This window comes from Lonchura striata, chromosome 21 (assembly GCF_050655825.1).
Source record: "Lonchura striata isolate lonStrDom1 chromosome 21, ASM5065582v1, whole genome shotgun sequence".
NCBI classification, from domain to species: domain Eukaryota; kingdom Metazoa; phylum Chordata; class Aves; order Passeriformes; family Estrildidae; genus Lonchura; species Lonchura striata.
The window spans coordinates 3,805,674-3,814,575 of NC_140723.1; positions in this window are offsets into that span (position 1 = coordinate 3,805,674).

Below are 8,902 nucleotides of genomic sequence, written 5' to 3' on the forward strand. Positions count from 1 at the left end.
GTTGTTGCTAGCTTCTTTATCCCTGCACTTTGTAATCCTGATTAGCAGAATGTACTTTAGACTTTGAAATTAATGATTCCACCTTTGCAGCTTTGCCCAGAGCCTGCTGTCACCTGACACTTGCCAGCAATGGATGGTGCTGTCCGTGGGGTTTTAGGGACTGGAGGGTGTAGGATGACAGAGCAGAGAAGCCCCCAGGTACCCACCCACCCCTAAAACTGCCCCTAAGCCCCACCTTTGTCTGTGGGGTTCCCATCACAGCCTGTTCCCTGCACTCCCTCTCATTATTTATTCCATTCCCTGTTAATAGCCCCTGTCATAAGCCACCTCAGCAATAATGAGGCATTTTATGGTGATCTATGGGAATTTCCAGAAACCACATTCTTTATTTATTCAGTGGTATAATGGTAATTCAATATTGTAGCAAGGCAAATTAAGGTTGTTTTTTTTTTTTTTTACTCCTGGGCTGGAAGATGTGACTTTCCAAAAGAGAACTGCTCCCGAGCAGAAGGGTGAGAGGAGTTTTGGCCATCCTGGCTTTAATTTACAGATAATGGACATTTTTTACAGTCTTTATTTGAATACATCAGTTCCCGCTTGACCTGTCTGAACAATTCTTGATGGGTCTTGAACCTCGTTCATAAAGGGAGCTTATCCTTCAGCTTGAGGAGACGATGAAGCATTAACAAGAAATATAAAATGGAATTTGGCCTCTTCATGACCAGAATAATTCCTGGTCAGGGCTGAGTGTGTGGGCAGGAGCACGGCAGGGATCTGCTCTGCCCAGTGTGGGGACATCACCAGTGTCACCCAACTTATCCCCCTGCCTTGGGCTGGTGAGCAGGCAAACATGGGCTCTGCTTGTTTCTTCCTTTTGGGCTGTTTTTAGAAGTACAGGAAGGATGATGATGCCAAAGTCAGCATGGAAAGGCTCCTGGAATGAGCTACATGATTAAAAATGCCTGATGTAATTCAGATTGATAACTGTATAAAAGTCATGGGGTTTCCCTTCCGTAATTGAGTCACACCTACAGCACTGAAGGCAAAATTATGGTAATCACCACCAGTTCTGGGTGATGGATGCAAACTCCTGGTGTCAGTGCCAGTGCTTGGGGACATTAATTAGGGATCCTGATTTCTGCTCCTGCTCTCCTCCTCATCCAGTTCTGTGTGCCAGGGGAGAGCCTGGGCCCTGGCTCTGCCCTCGGTGAGCTCCTGACTGCTCCTTGCTGCCCGAAGGTATCCCCAGCACTGTCCCTGTCATTTCCTGAGATATTCCTTTCCTTGCTGGATCTGCAGGCCCCTTCTCACTGGCAGGTCCATGGCACCGTGCTGGGGTCTGGCCTTGATGCAAAAATAACACCAAGACTGGAGCCTGCAGCCAGAGGGGACGTGGTTCAGCCCCTCCACTGGGAACTGGGTGAGAAGTTGGAGCCAGAGCTGAAGGATTTTCCCAGGGAGATATTCCTGAAGGATTCTCTCAAGAAGCTGCAGCAGCTTGACCTCAGTTTTCCGTCTCCCCCATGGGATGCCTGGATATCAGTGTGGACACGCACAAACACACAATGTCCCCCGGCCAGGGAACACAGCCCTGGTGCTCTTTTATTTTGACATCAGATAACCTTGATAAATTCTCTTATTAAATTTAATATCTTTGATCAATCACAGTAAAACTTGAGGAGATGAATTATTAAAGCGAAGAATTGCTTTCTAGGTTTATGGTTATTGTGCTACCTAAATTAAACATGTAGGTGCTGTTATTTAAAAGAAAAATACTCCCCTGCCCCTAAAGCCACGTGTATCACCTCAGCTTGGCCAGAGATCTCTGATAAGCAGTAACCACATCACCCTCCTTGCACAGACAAATTACACAGTGCCCTGCTTTCCTGAGCCATGAGCAGCAGCCAGTTGTAGTGTAGTGTAGTGGTGTAGTGGTGACACCAGCTCAAGGTGTTCTGAACCTTCCCCCTTTTAATCCCCAGAGCTGAGGGCATCACCCCTCCTGCTCCTGCAGCTGTTCAGACCCAAGAGCTGCATGATCCCGAAGCCCACTGGATGTTCCCACTCCAGGATAAGCACACAGCCACTGTCAGAATCCAGGACATCCCTCTGCTGCCCTGGATGGCTCAGCCCCCTGGCAGGGGTCTCAGAGACCCTGGCAGGAGGTCAAAAACATCTGTGGCTTCAATTTTAGCCTGTGGAAGGCTGTAAATTCTGGATGAGGAATTACAAGTCACAAGGATTTTACTAGTGTGATATTTGAACTTACACAGGGTGGAAGAATAGAATTTTGGTTTTTTAAGATAAGGGGTTCAAGGGACAAGATGAAGGGATTTGGGTGTGTCCTAACCTTCTTCTTGTTCTTCTTGTCCTCCATGTCTTGGTGTGATAGTGGCACTTTTCTATTGGCTTAAGGTAGAGATTCACTGTCTAACATAGGTGATGGGAATTGGTGAAGAAATTGTAAACATACAATTAGTAGTTTTGAGTATATAATGTGGGAGCCACTCAGGACTCAAGGCCAGACTGCCATGGCTTCTGTACTAGGTGGACCATGGCAGTTCAGAGAAAGAATATAAAGATAAGAAGAAATAAACACTCTTGAAAGCACAACTGAAAGCCTTCCAAGACTCCTCATTTAGCTGCATTCGGGCAGGGAAGCAAAGACTCCTTAGGATCTCTCTATTTTGGGGTCACCCTGACCCTCAGGAACCCCGAGAGAGAGAAATGGACAAGCCACCACCTCTGTTCTCACCCATCCCAGGGCTCCTGAGACACATCCAGCAGGAATTTGCCTGGAGGTGGTCCATGCTCAGACTGCTCCATGAGTGGTAAACATTGGTGCTTGAGCAACATTTCTTTGGGGGGTGCTGAGCACTGGCAAGGTCTGTGCATGCCAGAGGAAGGACAAGCAAAGCTGCTGGCAGTCCAAGATCCTCAACTTGCCTGCATTCCCCAGGTGATCCCTCCTCCTGCCCATAACCAAGGGCCATTTTTCAGAGCTGGTCTCTGTTTGCTGACTGCTCCAGTCTCCAGCTCCTGCTCTCCCTGCATGGCTGGACAAGTTGTCATTACAGTGATTGAAACTCAGCTCAATTTCCTGCAGGGCCTGTCTGTGCTCCACGCTCATGTTTCCATTCCCCAGCTAAGTGCCTCTGTCTATTCTTGGCTGTTATTTTAATTTGATAACATTCTGTATTTTTTAAGCTCACTTGTAGAGGATGGAATGAAAGAGGTGAACACATCAGCACCAAAGAGGCAGGGACAGGGGTGGGATTTGGATGGGCAGGTGCCATGTGGCACCACTGGGATGTGACAGCCCCTGCAGGGCTCTCCAGCATGGCCAAGGGAAGCATTGGATCCACAGCTTAAAATTAATAGCTGAGCACCTGCAGAAAGGTTCAGGGCAGAGTGAGCAACTCCTCCACCCAGGAGACCTTGAAATGAGGTTTTATCTTTTCCAGACTTGTTTCAGTGCCTGGAAATCCAGGACAAAAACTTTTGGGGTTTTTGTGTGTATGTGTGTGAAAAGACACAGAATGACATATATTTTGGGGTCAGCAAGGAAAAAATGAAGTCAGGGATCTGATGGGAGTGGTGTGCAGCTGGCTCTGGTGGGTGAATGCCAACCCTGGTCTCCTGCTTTACCTGCAGCTCCCATGAGTGGGTAACTTTGGCCATCACCAGTGACCTCCCAGGTGTGTCTTTGCTGCACCACACCAGCAGTGCTGAGGCTGCTGGAGCACCCAGACAGGCTTGGAGCCCATGGAAACATCAGGAGATGGGGCAAGGCCAGTATGCCCCACAGCTCAGCTCTGTCCATGCCCATCCATCTGTCCATCCACCCATCCCACACCTGCACAACCTCCCTCTAGAACTCGGGGAGCTCAAGGATCCAGCTTCTTAGACTTGAAAACTGGCAGCTTTACATGTTTTTTCCCCCTCAAGATTGCAGGGGAAAACAATTAGAAGGGATAAAATCAAATGTTTTTTAAAAGAATGGGTTATTAGGCACATGCAGTGCTGCCTTGTTGGGATGAGCTGCAAGGGACCAGCGGGGTTCAGGGTGGATTATGTGTTTAGAGGGATAAAGAGCAAATCCACAGCTACAGCTCTGCCTGAGGGAAAACCTACAAGGGTATCTGTATGTGAGGGAAGAAGCTGAGGTCCAGGAAGGAATTCATAATTACCTGCTGCCTCCTTCCCTGAAACTTTGCTGCGCCATCAGTTACGGGTTATTTTGGGAGAGAAGAGACTGCGATGATGGGCACGCTCCTGCCTCAGCCACACAGCAGAGAGGCCAGGCAGGCACATCTCAAGGTGGAAGAGCTGTTCCCAGCAACTTTTCAGAGCAGGAAACGTGGGCAGTGTCACGAGGAGTAATGACCAGCCCAGCTGCCAGAGCAGGAGTGCAGCAAGCCACCGTGTTTCAGGCGACTTAATCAAGGTGAACCTCCACATTTCTCACCTCACGAATTTTCTCTGTATCCTCAAAACCAGCTTTAACCACCAGGCTGCAGATATTTTCTTTCCCACTGCTTCCTCTGTGTTAGTTCTTTCCACAGCAGTGTGTCTCACTGCTCCTCAGCAGTGATGCACGAGCGAGCCCTGGCAGAGCTGCCCAGCCAGGCAGGCTCAGCACGGGCTGTCCTGTGGCACCAGCCTTGCTGCAGCTCTGCTGGACACAGGAGATGGATTTTCACAGGCATATTTTGGGTAGGGCTAGCAGGGCATCCCGCTGTGCAGCACAGCTGACAAGGGCAGAGCTGCAGGTGACAGCAGCCACCAGAAGCAGCAGCTCCTCCCCTGGGCTGTGACACTCCAGGAGAAGGTCTTCTCCTCCTGGTGTGAGGCCTCCCAGATGTGACACTTGGGCCAGAGCATGGAGGCAGCCACAGGCATGGTCAGCATCCCACTCAGAGTGGCCAGGTGCTCCTGCTGGGAGGAGGCAGGGCAGGAGAGTCCCAGTCCTTGCAAAGATCAGCCACATTCTCCCTGGGTGGCTTTGAGCAGACACCCAGGCCCCCAAACCTCAGGTCACCTCCCAGCATGTGGGTTGGGACCAGCCAGTCCCCAGGAAATATTACTCTTATGTTGACTCCTCCATTCCTTTGGCACCTGGAATTAATTTTGTATTTGTTTGGACCACGGTGGGTTTATCCTACAGGAAGAGCCAGCCCTTGCCAACCCTCAGCAGTTTAATAGCTAAAGCGTTTGATTAAAAAATTTAATAGCCCTGGAATGATGGAACAGCTTCTGTCCACAATGTATTAAGCTGCTGGCATTCAGATTTATACACAGTGTAAACTCCCTTTATATGAAAACATTTGTTTCCTTTCCCACATCCACAGCAGAGCTGCCCCTTCTCCTACTTCATTTCCAGCCACTTGTTTAATTGCACAGTTTTGGGAAGCTGCCACATATGGGGAGGCGGATTCCAGCGACCACGATTCGGAGGAGCAGAAGGAAATGCCAGTGCTGGCAGCTGCAGCCAGCCCAGTTGGTGCCTGTGTGCTGCCTGTGCTCCAAAGAACCCCAAAATGAGCAGCCTTCCTGTGGAGAAGCCACCGTGGAGCCTTGTACCTTCATTAATTTCTTGTTGAGGCCAGTTTAATGCTCGTGTCCAGGCTGGGCTGAGCGACACTCCTGGTGGCCTCTGCCATCCTGTTGAGTTGCACATCCATACCCCTCTCTCAGGAGCACTTTGTAGGAGCCCAGATAAGCTCTTGCCACCAGCAATCCCCATAAATCCTCGTTACCATTGCTCCAACCAATCTGCCCAATGCTTCTCCTCTCCCCAACAGCTCCCAAAGCCACCATAACTCTTCTCCAGGTCAAGTAGTTCATGGCAGATGAATACATCCAATTCACATTTGCTGCCTCAGACACATGTTTTTAGGCAAACCTTGTCCCTTCATACTGAAGGAGTAGCTTGGGCTGGGCAGGCAAAGCCAAATGCCAGGGCCACATCTCTGGGAGAGGCAAAACCCAGCCAGGTTCAGCTGGGACAGACCCAAGGGCAAGAGGAAGGGGACAGTTCAGGGAATCAATGCTGGCTCCTTCTCCCAGGAAGGACATTTTTGTCAAGCAGCATCTCTGAGAGCCAAGCCCATGGCCAGGAGGGCACCAGCAGAGCCTCCTTCGCTCATCTTCTGGAGAAACTGGCATTTAATTTCCCATCACTTCTAATCCTCTTACTCCCGTGGACTTTGCGAGGGTGGATTTTGAGCTGTTCCGAGCTATATCATAATGTCAGGCAGATCCACAGGCTTTAGGCTCTGCTGAAGGGCTTAATAGAGATTTTTGTCACCCTGGAGAAGTTTGGGAGAAAGGAAAACTTCCCCCCACAAGTGTAGCCAGTGGGGCTGGGGGCCTGGTGGTGGCTGGAACTGGGGGAGCACACAGGGGACCAGCTTGGGACAAGGAACTATAAATATCCAGCCCCATGCTCAGGCTCTACAGTGAAAGGAAATTGCCGATTATCTTTGGCGACACTTTATTAGTGAAGAACAGTTTGTTCTTTACACTCCTCTGCCTGTCTGCCTTTTTTAGATGAGAAACTACATGAAATATGCTGTAAAATACCTAATGTGCCTTTTTGGGGTAATAATTCAAAGTCCGTGTTCATAAATTCACTTTTTGTTAAAAAAAGGGGGGGAAAAAATAGAAGCAGGAGATCCTGGGTAATTTATAACCCTTGCTCTGTGCTATTGCTCCCCAGCCACCAGGATGCTGCTGCTCAGGGATTTGGATCCTGCACAGAGCCAGCACTCTGTTTGCAGCCCTTCATTTCAGCTGTTCAGGCTACATTAGGTTTTTCAAAGCCGAAGAGCAATTTGGGAAACACATAAAGCCACTTCTGAGAGCTGGAGGGAAGTATCATATCCCTGGGATGGAACAGCACTGATACCTGTTTTGATAGACTGGCCAATTAGAAATTGCCAACAGAGCTGGGGAATTTGCATTGGAATGTCATTTCAGTGGTGATGAATTGGAGCTCCCTACCTACGCTCTACCTGGTGGATGATCTCGTTTCATTTCTAGTGAGGCTCTGTCACTGTGCCTACACTCGTGGCATTACTCACTCCAGGACAGAGAACACACTCGTTTCTCCCCAGAAAATCAGCCAAGGGGGGCTGCAGCCAGGGACCCCCAAAGAGGCCGTTTCAGGTCTGAGCTCTGGAGATGCCCAGGGCAAAGGCAGCTGCAGCTCTGGGCTCTTCCTTCCCAAGGCAAACAGCGGGGCAGCTCTCTGTTTACTCTCCCTCCTGCCCACAGGATTGAGTTATTATCCCTGCAATCATATTCTTAAGGTTAAGAACAAATATATGTAAGAACCCTGCGGAAAATTGGTCCACTTTGGAGTTGACAGAGGAGCACAATACTTCAATCTGTCCTAACAGCTTCTCTGCTCAACGGAAACATTTTTCATTTCATTAGTGCCAAGCGCCCTCGTCATGCTGAGATTTGAAGATGAGCTTCTGTGTGAAATATGAGGAGTCTCCACTTGAGGCCACGTGGAGAGGGCTTGGTGCTCTCTCTGAAGGGCTGGGGAATTCTCCTGCTCCCAGGGAGGCCAAAGCAGGCACATGGGCAGCAGCACCCCAGCAGAGAGGATTCCCTCCTAATAAAGCCCTAACAAACCCAGATTAGGATTTATGGTGCCTCACAGACAGTTCTTCAATACTCAAACCATGACCTCAATGCTGGCTTTGAGCATGTTTTTTGCCTATTGTGATTTGAGACTCAGTGAGTGATTAATCACTGGCCTGGAACATCCAGGGCTGCACAAACAGGGATGTGGAGGAGAATTAGGGAAGGTGCACAGCTCAGCATCTCGAGCACCTGGAGCTGCTGCATCCCAAACCCCACCAGCACATCCCAGACCTGCAGGAGAAGTGCTCCCTTCCCTCTGGGGAAGGCCAGGATTTGGTTTCAAGCAGGGTGTGAGGAACTTCAGATCTAATAACAGCTTCAGGCAATCGCTGCTTCTTGTGAGAGACCCCAGGGTCAGCATCGCTGCCACTGTGATGCCTCTCAGCAGCCCTGGGGAGAGATGGAGATGTCAGAGGAGTCACTTTGGAGACATCAGGAGCTGGGGATGAGGATGTGGAGGGATACCAGCACTGGGGCTCTGTGGAACGAGCAGCAGCTCCCACTTAGCTTTTATTAGCCAGATACATCATGTGCCAAGCACACAGGGGGAAATTAATGGCAAGGATTGAAGTTGTGGACACTGATCTGGCAGCTGGAGCTGTTTCCCAACGCCTTCTGTGGCCAGTTCTCGGGGGCCTTGTGCAGACAGGCCGTGGATCTTCCCAGAAGAAGCTCTGACTGATGAAAAGTATAGATTTACAGGGATTTCTGGACACTTTAGAGCAGAGAACAAAGCCTTTTCTCGCAGAGAAACATCCTTGGATAGACCCAGCTGCATTCCCATCCCCAGAACAGAGTTCACTCATGCTGCTGCACCTCCCTTTTGGGATACCAGTAACTACATGAGAGCCTGGTTTCTTCCTCCCAGCTCTGTCCAGACCTGACATCTTTTATAAAAATTTAAATCCCAACCAAAGGTAACACTCAGACAAGGACAGAGCTCAGACGTGGCTCAGTCTTGACGACTTTATTAAAGTTTTAATATTCCTTTCACCTCCAGCTAATCTGGCAGTTGTGATTGGGACAAGGAGACGAAAATCAGGCTGAGGAAATGATGAGCGCCGTGCCTGGAGCTGTGTTCCAGCAAGGGCTCCACTCCTTGGCTTTGCTGCTCCCATGCCTCCACTTTCTGCCACATTTGGCATCTTTTGGGAGAGAGGGATCCTGTGGAGTCCATCTCTGGCTGCCACTGTTAATAACAGCCTTACAAAAACGGTTCAGCCGGGATGGATGGATTTGCTGGAAA